The sequence below is a fragment of the Leptodactylus fuscus genome (assembly GCF_031893055.1).
Source record: "Leptodactylus fuscus isolate aLepFus1 chromosome 7 unlocalized genomic scaffold, aLepFus1.hap2 SUPER_7_unloc_1, whole genome shotgun sequence".
Classification (NCBI taxonomy): Eukaryota; Metazoa; Chordata; class Amphibia; order Anura; family Leptodactylidae; genus Leptodactylus; species Leptodactylus fuscus.
Window position 1 is genome coordinate 567,193 of NW_027439807.1, and position 17,021 is coordinate 584,213.

Below are 17,021 nucleotides of genomic sequence, written 5' to 3' on the forward strand. Positions count from 1 at the left end.
TAGCTGGTTCCCATTCACAGACAGTAGGCCGAGGATATTGGGAGGGCAGGCTCCATCCCCTGCACTAGGGGGCGCCGCTCGTCTGCTAGGCCTTTGGTTTCTTACGCTTCTCCTTGTTACATATGATAATTTACAGACGTCACAAGATGGCGGCTCTGGCCTTACATCATAGAGGAATTCGCCGTCTTGGTGATCCTTGTCTCAGAGTGTCCTGCGATGCTCAGTCCTGATACTGGCAGGGATTGGGCGCCACCTTGTGGCTGATTAGGAGTACAGCAGTTCATAATGTCCTCCCTATTGTATGAGCAGGATTGTGGGCTTCCAATATGGCGGCGGGGGCCAGGATGTGATCTGTGACTAGTCATCCCATCCCCCGCTGCTTATGTTTGGCCCCTCGGATCATGTCTTGCTCGTTAGGGTGAGTGCGGCTATGTCGGGGGTTGGGTGCACAGTCTCTGGTGAGGTAGCTGATAGGTCAGAGGTTACTTGGTATCACATCAGACGTCGGATCCTGCTGCGGGCCCGCCATCTTGTGCGCCGCTCTAAGCACAAACTTCTACGTGTTGTGCAGCTGCCGGAGTATTCTGCAGGAATAATGGAAAGTTGGATCAGCGGCGCAGAGCTATTGTTATCAGGTCTGGGTCGGAGCAGACACCGGGTCGTATCGGGTTTGTCTCAGAGCAGTCATTAGGTTTGGGTTGTAGCAGGCAGTGGTCAGGGACAAGGTTTGTGTCGTAGTAGTCAGGCATACGTCTGGTTTGGGTCGGAGCAGGCACCAGAAAGGTATTGGGTGTACTCCGGGGCAGTCAGGTATCAGGCCTGGGTCAGAGGAAGCAGCAGGTGTCAGGTTTGGGTCGGAGCAGGTGGAAGTTTGTATAAGCCTTAGGTCCGAGCAGGCAGTAGTGAGTAACAGGTTTGAGTTAGGCCTGTTGTTCACGGGCTTGGGTTACGGTATACAGGAGTTGATATTGGGCTTGGGTTAGAGTAAACAGGCGTTAGTATCTGGTGTGGGTCGGAGCAGGCGGCAGCCAATATCAGGCAGGTTGGAGCAGGTGTCAGGATTGGGTTGGAGCAGGTGGCAGTCAGTATCAGGTTTGGGTCTGATCAGGAGGCAGTCAGTATCAGGTTTGGGTCAGAGCAGGTGCCAGTCGGTGTCAGATTTGGGTCGGAGCAGGCGGCAGTCAGTATCAGGTTTGGGTTGGAGCTGGCGGCAGTCAGTATCAGGTTTGGGTCGGAGCAGGCAGCAGTCAATGTCAGGTTTGGGTCGGAGGAGGTGGCAGTCATTATCAGGTTTGGGTCGGAGGAGGTGGCAGTCATTATCAGGTTTGGGTCGGAGGAGGCTTTAGTCAGTATCAGGTTTGTATCAGAGCAGGTGCCAGTCGGTGTCTGGTTTGGGTTGGAACAGGCGGCAGTCAGTGTCAGGTTTTGGTCGGAGCAGGCGGCAGTCAGCGTCAGGTTTGAGTCTGAGGAGGCAGCAGTCAGTGTCAGGTTTGGGTCGGAGGGGGTGGCAGTCAGTGTCAAGTTTGGGTCGGAGCAGGAGGCGGTCAGTATCAGGTTTAGGTCGGAGCAGGTGGCGGTCAGTATCAGGTTGGAATCGGAGCAGGCACCGGTCAGTGTCAGGTTTGTGTCGGAGGAGGCGGCAGTCAGTATCAGGTTTGGGTCGGAGCACAGTCAATCAACAAAACGAACCTTTACCTTGAATGTTTGCCCTCACCTTGGTCAGAAGCTCCTTCCTTTCTGCCGGACTCCCGTCTTCCTCATCTGGTGTCTTTCCTTGGTCCTGCCTGCTCTCCAGGACATGGCCATCGGTCGGTTGGCCTTGCGTAATCCTCTTGCACAGCAGCCTGTTGACAGAGATCAGATCCTCAGTTGACACCTCATACAAGGTGGTCAGACGTCTCCCGCCATCGCACACTCTCACCTCTTCCGATAAAGCAGTAGCAGGATGCCGAGGATGACGCAGACCACACCAAGATGGATTCCCAGTGCAATACCAAGCACGGACTTGTCTCCATCCTCACACTGACAGGTCGGGGCCACACGGTCTACAAAAATGGACAGTCATCACATCAGAAGTGTAGCCCCACCTGCTTCAGAACATCTTGGCGATGGGAAAGGATAATGGAGACAAACTGTCTTGAGGCTTCCACAAATCTCTACGTTCTGCAGCAGCCAAGAAAGGTTGTGTTGTGATGTTCTGCAGCAGCTGAGGTATGATGAGGTCTAGTAGAACCTCTTTAAGAGGATGGAGGAGAAGGGGTCGTTCACTGTAGGTGTTCCTACCATTCAAGGTGTCGTCGTCCTTCCTCAGGGACACGAAGCGTCGGGTGCTGTTCCCGTCTCCACTTGCGCTGAATGCCACCAACTTAACCTCGTACAGCGAGGACGGTTCTGTAGGATAAAACAAGGATCAGGTTGACCTCGCCATCCTGGTTAGTTATGGATTGGGCCACCTTGTGGTCTCCTATGGCCGTAGAAGTCGCCATGTTGATGAAGCCATCACTGTGACCAACAGATCTTACCGAGGTCATGGTAGGTGAAGGACGAGCTGCCTCCTGGAAGGACTTGTGTTCCCTGGAAGGTTCCAGATGGGATCTTTCGATATTCCAGTCTGTATCCATGAGCTGTGGGACTCGTCTCCCACTCCACCTGCACCACGCTCTCATTAACCACGGTGACCGAGATGTCGGGGGTCCTGGGGACTGGAATGGATGAGTCTGTGATCCCTGGTGACCAGAATATAACTCCCTTCTACTGCTCTTCATAGGAGGTTTTCGATATACGTACCACTTCCCCATGTAGCGACAGAGATGCTCTGGGAATCTTCGCTTGCCCCTAGAGGGGAGTACGCCCGCAGGACCACCACATACTCGGTGGCGGCCTCCAGATTGTTCACGGTGTATTTGAAGGTGGTTTTACTCAGGGCTTCTTGTATCTCGCGGGTGGATGAATCTAGAATCCGACAGAAAGGTGAAAGATCGGCACTGAGACCACCCCTGGCCCAACCATAAACCCCAGCATGGTCACAGCTGATTTGCACGGTTGGTTGTGGCTCCTATATCAGTCCCTGACATTGATTTCTGGAGTTCCATCACCATGGCGGCACTCACCTCCAGCTTTCCGGATGTGGAGGACATATCCAATGATCCCATCTGTGACTTCCGGTGGTGGAACCTTCCATGTCACCATGATGGAGGAGGTGGAGATAGGCAAAGCCACTACTCCCTCTGGGGGCTGTGGGGGTTTGTCTGGGATGGTCACTGCAAGGCGGGCACTGGCTTGGTTGGTGCCGGCGCTGTTTTCGGCAATACACTGATATAAGGCTTCATCGGCAGAAGTGACCCGGACAATAGTCAGAGTCCTGAGAAGAAATATAAAGATTTAGCACCACTGGAAACGTTTCTCCAACTACCCTGTAATGGGCTGAGGCCACATCTTACTGGTTGTCCTCGCTCAGCTGGCCGTTGTCACCAGGACTAAGGTATTTTCCATTCTTTAACCACATGAGAACCGGTGGTGGGACTCCTTGTGCCACACAGGAGAAGCTGGCGTTGTCTCCAGGGACGTAAGTCACAGACTGGGGCCACTGGACAAACTCTGGAGGGGCTGCATTACAAAATATATATATATATATATACACTCACCGGCCATTTTATTAGGTACACCTGTCCAACTGCTCGTTAACACTTAATTTCTAATCAGCCAATCACATGGCGGCAACTCAGTGCATTTAGGCATGTAGACATGGTCAAGACAATCTCCTGCAGTTCAAACCGAGCATCAGTATGGGGAAGAAAGGTGATTTGAGTGCCTTTGAACGTGGCATGGTTGTTGGTGCCAGAAGGGCTGGTCTGACTATTTCAGAAACTGCTGATCTACTGGGATTTTCACGCACAACCATCTCTAGGGTTTACAGAGAATGGTCCGTAAAAGAAAAAACATCCAGTGAGCGGCAGTTCTGTGGGCAGAAATGTGTTGTTGATGCCAGAGGTCAGAGGAGAATGGCCAGACTGGTTCGAGCTGATAGAAAGGCAACAGTGACTCAAATAGCCACCCGTTACAACCAAGGTAGCCAGAAGAGCATCTCTGAACGCCGCACAGTACGTCCTACTTTGAGGCTACAGATGGGCTACAGCAGCAGAAGACCACACCGGGTGCCACTCCTTTCAGCTAAGAACAGGAAACTGAGGCTACAATTTGCACAAGCTCATCGAAATTGGACAATTGAAGATTGGAAAAACGTTGCCTGGTCTGATGAGTCTGGATTTCTGCTGCGACATTCGGATGGTAGGGTCAGAATTTGGCGTCAACAACATGAAAGCATGGATCCATCCTGCCTTGTATCGGTAACGGTTCAGGCTGGTGGTGGTGGTGTCATGGTGTGGGGAATATTTTCTTGGCACTCTTTGGGCCCCTTGGTACCAATTGAGCATCGTTGCAACGCCAAAGCCTACCTGAGTATTGTTGCTGACCATGTCCATCCCTTTATGACCACAATGTACCCAACATCTGATGGCTACTTTCAGCAGGATAATGCAATGCCATGTCATAAAGCTGGAATCATCTCAGACTGGTTTCTTGAACATGACAATGAGTTCACTGTACTCCAATGGCCTCCACAGTCACCAGATCTCAATCCAATAGAGGAGCATCTTTGGGATGTGGTGGAACGGGAGATTCGCATCATGGATGTGCAGCCGACAAATCTGCGACTGCAACTGTGTGATGCCATCATGTCAATATGGAGCAAAATCTCTGAGGAATGCTTCCAGCACCTTGTTGTATCTATGCCACGAAGAATTGAGGCAGTTCTGAAGGCAAAAGGGGGTCCAACCCGTTACTAGCATGGTGTACCTAATAAAGTGGCCGGTGAGTGTATATATATCTTTCCATCTTAAAGTAGGGCCCCAATTAGTGATGTCATCCAACTACTGATTGAGCTGGTTGTCTCTCCCCGTCTTACCTGAGACCCACTGTCCACTAGAGACCCCACTAGGGGCAGCCTCATACCCAGCATCACCCTATGGCCCATGTCTCACCTTGGACCTGCAGGGTTCCTTGGGCTGTACGGCGGACCCTGGTTCCTGGTCGGTTGGCGGCACAAACGTAGATCCCAGAATGCTTCACAGAAACGTTCGATATCATCAGGTTCCCACTCCCCAAGATTTGGATTCCATCCACACCTATAGACTTCCCATCTGGAAAGGAGTAGAGTGTCTCATGGTCAGAAGGTCAACACTGGAGGTAATAAAGTGCCCTGATAGGGGAGAGAACCACATCTTACCGAGGCGACTCCAGGACACGACTGGAGGTGGATTGCCAGTTGCGATGCATTCCAAGATGGCAGTCTGGTGGACTGTTAGGGTTAGATTTTGGGGGCCTGATAATATCACAGGTTCCTGGTGATGGGTGGAGTCTAAAAGAAGGAAGTAGCATAATTTTTGTATAATCTTACCCTTGGGTCTGTACAACAAGGTCTGCTCCATCTGCTTAGTAGATGTATGATCTCATGTGCTGGCCTGGGTCTCGCCATACCTGTCAGGGTCAGTGCGGCCTCCTCGCTGTGCCGGCTGTTCGCAGGGTTGGTGGCCAGACACCTATACAGACCAACGTCAGACTGTGTTACTCCAGCGATTTGGAGGACGCCATCTGGAAGGAGCGTGAACCTGGAATAGAAAGAAGGATTATGAATGATAATCTGTTTCCCTTAGCCCAAACAGCAGCACAACTGGGGTATTCCTGCCCCTATGAGCTGTTAGGACAGTTGGAATTTTTAATTACCTAACAGCTTTGACCCCTATAAGAGGCCGGAAGACCTGCTCCTCCCTTGTGTTAGTAACAAGTATGATTTACAAAGAGCAATTTATACAAGGTGATACACACACATATATTTGTACAACAGTACCTCCTAGGGAGGGAGCCTTGTGCTGCTGTTTTGGCTAAGGGAAAACAGATTATCATACATAATCCTTCTTTCCCCCTACGCCCAACAGCAGCACAACTGGGGATTTAGCAAGTATTGTTTCCCCTAGGGAGTGCCCAAATGCTGTAGCATCGGCCGTACGCCAGTCCAGTCTGTAATGTTTGGCAAAGGTCAGCCGTGAGCTCCAAGAGGCTGCAGCACATATCTGCTCTAAGGAGAGGAACCGTCTCTCTGCCCATGATGTCGCTACTGCTCGGGTGGCATGGGCTCGTAGGAATTCTGGAACAGGAAGCTCTTGGGCCCATAGGGAACAGCTAATAGCTTCTCTGATCCATCTAGACAGGGTTACCTTGGATGCTTTAAAGCCTCTATAGTGGCCAAACACATTAACCAGAAGATTCTCTGATCTTCGGAACGGTGCTGTACGATCCAGGTAGATACGTAGTGCTCTTACCAGATCCAGTGTGTGTAGCTTCTCCTCCTGCTCAGTGGCAGGGGAGGGAAAGAAACCCGGTAGGGTGATCACTTGGTTGGTATTCTGAAGTGTGGGTACTTTTGGCAAGAATCCTGGGACGAACCTCAGCTGCACCCTGTCTGGAAAGAAGGTTGTGAAGGGTTCGGAGGCCGCTAGGGCCTGTAGTTCACCAACTCTCTTGGCGGAGGTTATTGCCAGCAGGAAAGTCACTTTAAATGACAGATACTTCCAGTCCACTTCAGATAATGGTTCGAAGGGGGGCGCACATAGCCCTTGTAGAACCACGGCCAGGTCCCACCTTGGGACAGGGGGCCGTACCTGGGGGCGGAGCCTGGCAGCCCCCCTAAGGAACTGTTTGACAAGAGGATCTTGTGATAGCCGTGTCTCCAGGAGAGCAGATAGAGCTGACACTTGGACCTTGAGGGTGGCAGGTGCTAGTCCTCTCTCCAAGCCGTTCTGTAAGAACTCTAGGACTGCATCTCTGTCTGGATCGCGGTGGCTGCCTGTACACCAATCTCGGAATATCCGGGTGATCCTCTGGTAGCTCTGATTGGTTGCTTCTGCTCTTGAATGGGCTAAGGTACTTAGCACTCCCTGAGACAATCCTCTGTCTGCGCGTATGGCGCGTTTAACCTCCAGGCAGTGAGGTTGAATTTGTCTAGGCCCAGGCAAGGCCGACCGTTCAGTGACACCAGATCTTGTACTGGTGGAAGCCTCCAGTAGTTCCCCCGACTCATAAGGATAAGGTCGGTGAACCATGCCCTTTTTGGCCAGAACGGCATGATCACTATTGCCGAAGTCTGGTCCTGCCTGAGTTTCGCCAATACCTTCGGGATCATCGGGATGGGAGGGAACACGTATGCCAGTTCGAACCTCCATGGTATTGACAGGGCATCCACAGCCAAAGGGTTGTCTTCTCGGTACAGGGAGCAAAACCTTTCTACTTTGGCATTGTGTTGGGTGGCCATCAGATCCACCTCGGGGAGACCCCACCTCCTGGTCAGGTAGTGGAAGATGTCCTGATTCAAGGATCATTCGCCTGCGATTGGGCGGCCTCTGCTGAGTTGATCCGCTAGGATGTTCAGGCGGCCCTGGATATGTACCGCAGCCAGCTGGGAGAGCTTCCGTTCTGCCCAGGAGAAGATCAGGTTGGTGACTTGTAGGAGCGAGGGGGACCTGGTACCTCTCTGCTTGTGGATATAATGAACTGTCGTCAGATTGTCCGACCTTACTTTGACCGCCTTCCCCCGTAGAAGTGGTGCAAATGACAGAAGGGCTCGATGAACTACGGTAAGCTCGTGCCAGTTGGATGAGCGCGTCCTCTCCTGCTGATTCCACATACCTTGTACCGGGGTCTCCCCCAGATGAGCTCCCCAGCCTGTGAGGGAGGCATCTGTAGTCAACAGGGTCCAGACGGGCTGGACCGAGGACTTCCCATCTCGAAGATGGGTCCACCAGGGCAAGGTTTGCCGGGTGCTGATGGTTAACTGGATTGGCTTCTGTAAACCTGAAGGACTGTGATTCCAGACTCTCAAGATCTCATTCTGTAGAGGGCGCATATGCCATAGGGCCCAAGGAACTGCATCTAGGGTAGCGGACATCAATCCAAGGACCTTCATGGCCGTCCTGATGGTGACCTTCCATGTAGAAGAAAAATGATGTACTGCCCGAGCAATCTTCCTTTTGCGAGGAGAGGGTAGAGAGACCGTCATGCTGAGAGAGTCTAGAATAAGTCCCAGGAACTGAACTTGTGTTGATGGCACCACCACTGACTTCTGCCAGTTTACCAGCCACCCCAGCTTGTCTAGTAGAGCTACGACGGTCTGCACCTGCGTGGTAAGAACCTCCCTTGAATGAGCTTTGAGAAGCCAGTCGTCCAGATAGGGGACTATAAATATGCCTTGAAGGCGCAGGGCGGCAGCGACCGGAGCTATGACCTTTGTGAAGGTGTGGGGGGCGGAGGATATGCCGAACGGGAGGGCTGCAAACTGGAAGTGCGCCTCTTTCCCTTCTATGTATACGGCAATCCTTAGGAACTTTCTTTGTGCCGGAAAGATAGGTACGTGGAGGTAGGCGTCCTTCAGGTCCAGAGTGACGAAGTGATCTCCAGGGTGCAGGAAAGGTAGCACTGACCTAATGGTTTCCATGCGAAAACGCACCCTGCGGATGAAGCGATTCAGGTACCTGAGATCGATAATCATACGCCACTCGCCTGATGACTTGGGGACCAAGAAGACTGGAGAATAGACGCCTGTGCCTTGATCTGCGCGAGGAACCACCTCCAGCGCGGCCTTGTCCACATACTTTTGAATCAATTTCTCCAGCTGAAGTTGTTTGGGGCCCTGAAGAGGGCGGGTTCTTACCATCTTCTCTGACGGCTGGGAAACAAAATTGATTTTACAGTCCTCCTGGATCGTCTGAATGACCCAGGGTTCCCGAATATTTTGGCGCCAGGCATCCACATAGTGGAAAAGACGTCCGCCCACCACGGGGGGGGTGGGGGGTGATTTGGGAGGATTAGAAAGGAGCATTCTTACGCCCACGAGACAAGCCCCAACCTCTCCCTCTGCCGGATCGTCGCTGGCCTCTGGTTCCTCTCCTGGAGGTGCCTCTTCCCCGAAAGGAGGAACTCCGACCTTCAAGAGGCTGTGGCAGATTCTTGCTCTTGGAGTCGGCCAGTCCTTCCATGATGCAGTCGAGCTCCTTCCTAAACAGCCGTCCGGGCTCAAAGGGGAGACCACACAGGCTGCTCTTGGAGGTGAGGTCAGCCCTCCAGGGCTTCAGCCACAGGGGTTGGCGAGCCACAGTAGCCAGTGCCATAGATTTGGCGGCCAGACGGGTCTGGAAATGAGTTGCCTCTGTCAGATGGTCCACCCGTAATGTGATGTCTGACATTGCCGCGAGGAGATCATCCTGATCCACGCCGGAATCGATATCCTTGGCAAGAGATGAAAGCTCTGCCCGTAACCCAGTTGTTACTTCATTCATGACAATGCCCAAAGAGGCTTGGGCAGAGGCGGCCAAATACACCCGCCTCAGAGATCCTTCTACTCGGCGATCCATAGGATCCCTGAGACTAGACCCGTCCTCTGACGGGAGGACAGTGCGCCTAGATAACTTGTCCAGGGCCACATCTACTTTTGGCGGAGGACCCCACACCTTCAGCTGACTCTCAGAGACGGGAAACAAAGACTTAAACCGCCTGGATGGCGCAAAGGGTCTTTCCGGGCGCCTCCATGCGCCCTCCATCAGGCGGAGCATTTCCGAAGAAGGCCTGAAAGTGCGGGACCTGCGGCTTGAGCCTTCTCCGCCTTCCCGGTCTCTGATCCTTAGTGTTCTGAACACCCTGGACATTTTCTCCAGGGGAAAAATCTCCTTCTCCTCCTCAGTACTTGACGATGACTCCACATCCTTGAGGCGCAGGTTTTTCCAGAGGCGGCAGGGACAACTCACAGTCCAGGCGCGGTCTCTTGGCCAGGGAGACTGATTCCATCCTTTTCATGGAGTCCTGGACATACCCTTTCACCCAGGAAACCATTTCCCGCATGGGAGTCACCTCAGAGGAGGGGGCTCTACACCCCTGACAGAACCGATATTGGGAGTCGTCAGAAAACGGAATTTTGCTGGTAGTGCATGCCAGGTGCTTCCCCTTTGACGCAGCTTTCCTCCGAGGAGGAACAGTGGAGGAGAAAGAGGAAGACATTCTGAGGCGGAAGAAAGAGAAACACAACTAACAAACTTTCTGCCCCCAGGGCGGCACCTTGCCACCTCCACTCCCCCCCCCCCCCCCCCCGCCACCTCCACCAAACCTTAAGCAATGAAGCACAGCTTTCTAGGACAAAAATTGACCAAGGAGCCTCTCCAGTTGAGGTGCTTGTAACCGGAGAGACAAGCACTGAATGATGGTTTAGGAGGACTTTATATAGGCCAGGGGGAACGCTCCCCCCCCCCCAGGGGGCAGGGCTTGCACGAAGGGCCAAAATATGGGGCTAAAAAGGGGGGGGGGATCCCACAGATTCAGCACAGGATCCCCAGGAACAGGAGGGACCTCCCCCGAATCTCCCCGGCATCTACTCGTGTCTAGGGGAGTTTTCCTCCATCCGCAGCGCAACCTGCGCATCGCACCAACTAACCGGCGGACCCGAGGAACCTGAGAAAGGTTCCTAGGTCTGAAGTTTCTAGTCGCACCGGAAATCCCTGGACCCAGCGCGACAGACACCAAGGTGCGCGCGTGAGCCGGAGGGCTCCCCCGGGAAGGGGGAGACGAAGTAACTCCGCAATGAACATGAAAAAAATGAAGGTCTTCCGCTGTCAGGTAAGAGGGGGGAGAGAGCAGCAGACCCCTATGAGAGGTCAGAACCCCTGCTCCCCCCTGACCACCTGTCCTGTCCCACAGGACAGAAAAAAACAAAAGGGAGGAGCATGTCTTCCGGCCTCTTATAGGGGTCAAAGCTGTTAGGTAATTAAAAATTCCACCTGTCCTAACAGCTCATTAGGGGCAGGAATACCCCAGTTGTGCTGCTGTTGGGCGTAGGGGGAAAGAAGTGTCTACGTGACTGACCCCAACTGGAGGTCAACGGAAATTGAGTAAATTGTCTTACCTGGGGTCAGAGGTCAGCAGCAATGTACGGTTTCTTTCCCAGGTGATATCGGCCTTGGGTACGGCTGTGGTCCAGCACTGGAATCTTGCCACGGTACCCTCGGCTACTGACATCGGCTGCGGGTTCACCCGGAAGTGTGAGAGAACTGAGGAGGCAACGCAGAGGAGACTGTGACATCATCACACAGGGAAGACGGCATGGCCTCATCCTAATGGAAGGTCATGAGGACACTTGTGACATCATCAAATGAGAGAGGCAACGTTATGGAAAGTCATCATGATGTCACTCCAGTGGAGGGGACAACATGAAATCATCACAATGGGGAGACAACACACAGGAGACTTTGAGATCATCACGAAGACCATATGGTGACATCCTAATAAAAAGTAACGATGTCACCTCACCAGAAGAGACAACGTCATCATCACATCTGAGGCCACTGTGACATCATCAAATGAGGAAGACCACACAAAGGAGATTGTGGTCTCTTCACACCAGGAAGACAACATGGTGACATCCTAATGTAAGGACATCAAGATGTCATCACATTGGAGGAGACAAGAAGAAGACAGAAGATATGCTATCACGACATCATCACACATGGGGTAATGCCTGGTACCCTGACATAAGAGAGAACAGGGTTGCTTGTGTTAACCCTTTCCTCGCCCCTCAGATACTCACAGGCTAGCTGGACTTTGGCCTTGCGGCTCAGGAGTCGGCCATGAAGGTTGTGAGCGGCACAGCTGTACTCTCCGGCGTCTGACATGTTTTGATGCTTCTTCTGGAAACTGCGGATCCAGAGGGAACCATTGAGCAGCTGCTGTGTGTGAGGGGACATGTGGAGGGGCGCCCCATCCTTGTACCAGGTGATATTGATTGGTGGGTCGCCCTTAGCCAGGCAGTCTAGTAGCAGAGGTCGGTGACGTATGGCGATGGTGTCCACTGGCTCTATCAGGAAGGACAGATGTCCACAATCCACACGACCTGAGCATGTGAAGACGTGAGAAGCTGCTCCCCCAAACTCATACAATACAACGAACCTGCCTCTGTCTTATACTCCAGCCACAGCCAGAGCTGCAATCACAATATAAGTGAACTACTGGAGAACTGTGGTGTGAGATGAAGACATTTAGTGGGGCTGGGCTAGGAATAACTGTAACAGTGAAATGGCGGCTAATATGGCTGATAACAGATAGCAATAGATAGTATTCCCATGTCCTACAGTCGGCCTCTCCTCTCCTGACATGGCTGATAACAGATAGTAATAGATTGTATTCCCCTGTCCTACAGTCGGCCTCTCCTCTCCTGACATGGCTGATAACAGATAGTAATAGATTGTATTCTCCTGTCCTACAGTCGGCCTCTCCTTTCCTGACATGGCTGATAACAGATAGTAATAGATTGTATTCCCCTGTCCTACAGTCGGCCTCTCCTCTCCTGACATGGCTGATAACAGATAGCAATAGATTGTATTCCCCTGTCCTACAGTCGGCCTCTCCTCTCCTGACATGGCTGATAACAGATAGTAATAGATTGTATTCTCCTGTCCTACAGTCGGCCTCTCCTCTCCTGACATGGCTGATAACAGATAGCAATAGATTGTATTACCCTGTCCTACAGTCGGCCTCTCCCAACATGGCTGATAACAGATAGTATTAGATTGTATTCCCCTGTCCTACAGTCGGCCTCTCCTCTCCTGACATGGCTGATAACAGATAGTAATAGATTGTATTCCCCTGTCCTACAGTCGGCCTCTCCTCTCCTGACATGGCTGATAACAGATAATAATAGATTGTATTCTCCTGTCCTACAGTCGGCCTCTCCTCTCCTGACATGGCTGATAACAGATAGCAATAGATTGTATTACCCTGTCCTACAGTCGGCCTCTCCCAACATGGCTGATAACAGATAGTATTAGATTGTATTCCCCTGTCCTACAGTCGGCCTCTCCTCTCCTGACATGGCTGATAACAGATAGCAATAGATTGTATTCTCCTGTCCTACAGTCGGACTCTTCTCTCCTGACATGGCAGATAACAGATAGTAATAGATTGTATTCCCCTGTCCTACAGTCGGCCTCTCCTCTCCTGACATGGCTGATAACAGATAGTAATAGATTGTATTCCCCTGTCCTACAGTCGGCCTCTCCTCTCCTGACATGGCTGATAACAGATAGTAATAGATTGTATTCTCCTGTCCTACAGTCGGCCTCTCCTCTCCTGACATGTCTGATAACAGATAGTAATAGATTGTATTCTCTTGTCCTACAGTCGGCCTCTCCTGACATGGCTGATAACAGATAGTAATAGATTGTATTCTCCTGTCCTACAGTCGGCCTCTCCTCTCCTGACATGGCTGATAACAGATAGTAATAGGTTGTATTCCCCTGTCCTACAGTCGGCCTCTCCTCTCCTGACATGGCTGATAACAGATAGTAATAGATTGTATTCTCCTGTCCTACAGTCGGCCTCTCCTCTCCTGACATGGCTGATAACAGATAGTAATAGATTGTATTCTCCTGTCCTACAGTCGGCCTCTCCCCTCCTGACATGGCTGATAACAGATAGTAATAGATTGTATTCTCCTGTCCTACAGTCGGCCTCTCCTCTCCTGACATGGCTGATAACAGATAGTAATAGATTGTATTTTCCTATCCTACAGTCGGCCTCTCCTGACATGGCAGATAACAGATAGTAATAGATTGTATTCCCCTGTCCTACAGTCGGCCTCTCCTCTCCTGACATGGCTGATAACAGATAGTAATAGATTGTATTCCCCTGTCCTACAGTCGGCCTCTCCTGTCATGGCAGATAATAGATAGTAATAGATTGTATTCTCCTATCCTACAGTCGGCCTCTCCTCTCCTGACATGGCTGATAACAGATAGTAATAGATTGTATTCCCCTGTCCTACAGTCGGCCTCTCCTGTCATGGCAGATAATAGATAGTAATAGATTGTATTCTCCTGTCCTACAGTCGGCCTCTCCTCTCCTGACATGGCTGATAACAGATAGTAATAGATTGTATTCTCCTGTCCTACAGTTGGCCTCTCCCTTTCTGACATGGCTGATAACAGATAGTAATAGATTGTATTCTCCTGTCCTACAGTCGGCCCTCCTGACATGGCTGATAACAGAAAGTAATAGATTGTATTCTCCTGTCCTACAGTCGGCCCTCCTGACATGGCTGATAACAGATAGTAATAGATTGTATTCTCCTGTCCTACAGTCGGCCTCTCCTCTCCTGACATGGCTGATAACAGATAGTAATAGATTGTATTCCCCTGTCCTACAGTCGGCCTCTCCTGACATGGCTGATAACAGAAAGTAATAGATTGTATTCCCCTGTCCTACAGTCGGCCTCTCCTGACATGGCTGATAACAGATAGTAATAGATTGTATTCTCCTGTCCTACAGTTGGCCTCTCCCTTTCTGACATGGCTGATAACAGATAGTAATAGATTGTATTCTCCTGTCCTACAGTCGGCCCTCCTGACATGGCTGATAACAGATAGTAATAGATTGTATTCCCCTGTCCTACAGTCGCCCTCTCCTCTCCTGACATGGCTGATAACAGATAGTAATAGATTGTATTCCCCTGTCCTACAGTCGGCCTCTCCTCTCCTGACATGGCTGATAACAGATAGTAATAGATTGTATTCCCCTGTCCTACAGTCGGCCTCTCCTCTCCTGACATGGCTGATAACAGATAGTAATAGATTGTATTCCCCTGTCCTACAGTCGGCCTCTCCTCTCCTGACATGGCTGATAACAGATAGTAATAGATTGTATTCTCCTGTCCTACAGTCGACCTCTCCTCTCCTGACATGGCTGATAACAGATAGTAATAGATTGTATTCTCCTGTCCTACAGTTGGCCTCTCCCCTCCTGACATGGCTGATAACAGATAGTAATAGATTGTATTCTCCTGTCCTACAGTCGGCCTCTCCTCTCCTGACATGGCTGATAACAGATAGTAATAGATTGTATTCCCCTGTCCTACAGTCGGCCTCTCCTGACATGGCTGATAACAGATAGTAATAGATTGTATTCCCCTGTCCTACAGTCGGCCTCTCCCCTCCTGACATGGCTGAGAACAGATAGTAATAGATTGTATTCCTCCGTCCTACAGTCGGCCTCTCCTGACATGGCTGATAACAGATAGTAATAGATTGTATTCTCCTGTCCTACAGTTGGCCTCTCCCTTCCTGACGTGGCTGATAACACATAGTAATAGATTGTATTCCCCTGTCCTACAGTCGGCCTCTCCTGACATGGCTGATAACAGATAGTAATAGATTGTATTCCCCTGTCCTACAGTCGGCCTCACCTGACATGGCTGATAACAGATAGTAATAGATTGTATCCCCCTGTCCTACAGTCGGCCTCTCCTCTCCTGACATGGCTGATAACAGATAGTAATAGATTGTATTCCCCTGTCCTACAGTCGGCCTCTCCTCTCCTGACATGGCTGATAACAGATAGTAATAGATTGTATTCCCCTGTCCTACAGTCGGCCTCTCCTCTCCTGACATGGCTGATAACAGATAGTAATAGATTGTATTCTCCTGTCCTACAGTCGGCCTCTCCTCTCCTGACATGGCTGATAACAGATAGTAATAGATTGTATTCTCCTGTCCTACAGTCGGCCTCTCCTCTCCTGACATGGCTGATAACAGATAGTAATAGATTGTATTCTCCTGTCCTACAGTCGGCCTCTCCCCTCCTGTCATGGCTGATAACAGATAGTAATAGATTGTATTCTCCTGTCCTACAGTCGGCCTCTCCTCTCCTGACATGGCTGATAACAGATAGTAATAGATTGTATTCCCCTGTCCTACAGTCGGCCTCTCCTGACATGGCTGATAACAGAAAGTAATAGATTGTATTCCCCTGTCCTACAGTCGGCCTCTCCCCTCCTGACATGGCTGATAACAGATAGTAAGAGATTGTATTCCTCCGTCCTACAGTCGGCCTCTCCTGACATGGCTGATAACAGATAGTAATAGATTGTATTCTCCTGTCCTACAGTTGGCCTCTCCCTTTCTGACATGGCTGATAACAGATAGTAATAGATTGTATTCCCCTGTCCTACAGTCGGCCTCTCCTGACATGGTTGATAACAGATAGTAATAGATTGTATTCCCCTGTCCTACAGTCGGCCTCTCCCCTCCTGACATGGCTGATAACAGATAGTAATAGATTGTATTCCCCTGTCCTACAGTCGGCCTCTCCCCTCCTGACATGTCTGATAACAGATAGTAATAGATTGTATTCTCCTGTCCTACAGTCGGCCTCTCCTCTCCTGACATGGCTGATAACAGATAGTAATAGATTGTATTCTCCTGTCCTACAGTCGACCTCTCCTCTCCTGACATGGCTGATAACAGATAGTAATAGATTGTATTCTCCTGTCCTACAGTTGGCCTCTCCCCTCCTGACATGGCTGATAACAGATAGTAATAGATTGTATTCTCCTGTCCTACAGTCGGCCTCTCCTCTCCTGACATGGCTGATAACAGATAGTAATAGATTGTATTCCCCTGTCCTACAGTCGGCCTCTCCTGACATGGCTGATAACAGATAGTAATAGATTGTATTCCCCTGTCCTACAGTCGGCCTCTCCCCTCCTGACATGGCTGAGAACAGATAGTAATAGATTGTATTCCTCCGTCCTACAGTCGGCCTCTCCTGACATGGCTGATAACAGATAGTAATAGATTGTATTCTCCTGTCCTACAGTTGGCCTCTCCCTTCCTGACGTGGCTGATAACACATAGTAATAGATTGTATTCCCCTGTCCTACAGTCGGCCTCTCCTGACATGGCTGATAACAGATAGTAATAGATTGTATTCCCCTGTCCTACAGTCGGCCTCACCTGACATGGCTGATAACAGATAGTAATAGATTGTATCCCCCTGTCCTACAGTCGGCCTCTCCTCTCCTGACATGGCTGATAACAGATAGTAATAGATTGTATTCCCCTGTCCTACAGTCGGCCTCTCCTCTCCTGACATGGCTG

At 50.8% G+C, this 17,021-nt stretch overlaps 1 pseudogene; it reads right to left on the reverse strand.

Moving 5' to 3' along the window:
• Positions 1 to 497: 497 nt before the first annotated feature.
• LOC142186382 (immunoglobulin superfamily DCC subclass member 3-like) overlaps positions 498 to 17,021 on the reverse strand; it is a 47,596-nt pseudogene continuing 31,072 nt past the window's right edge.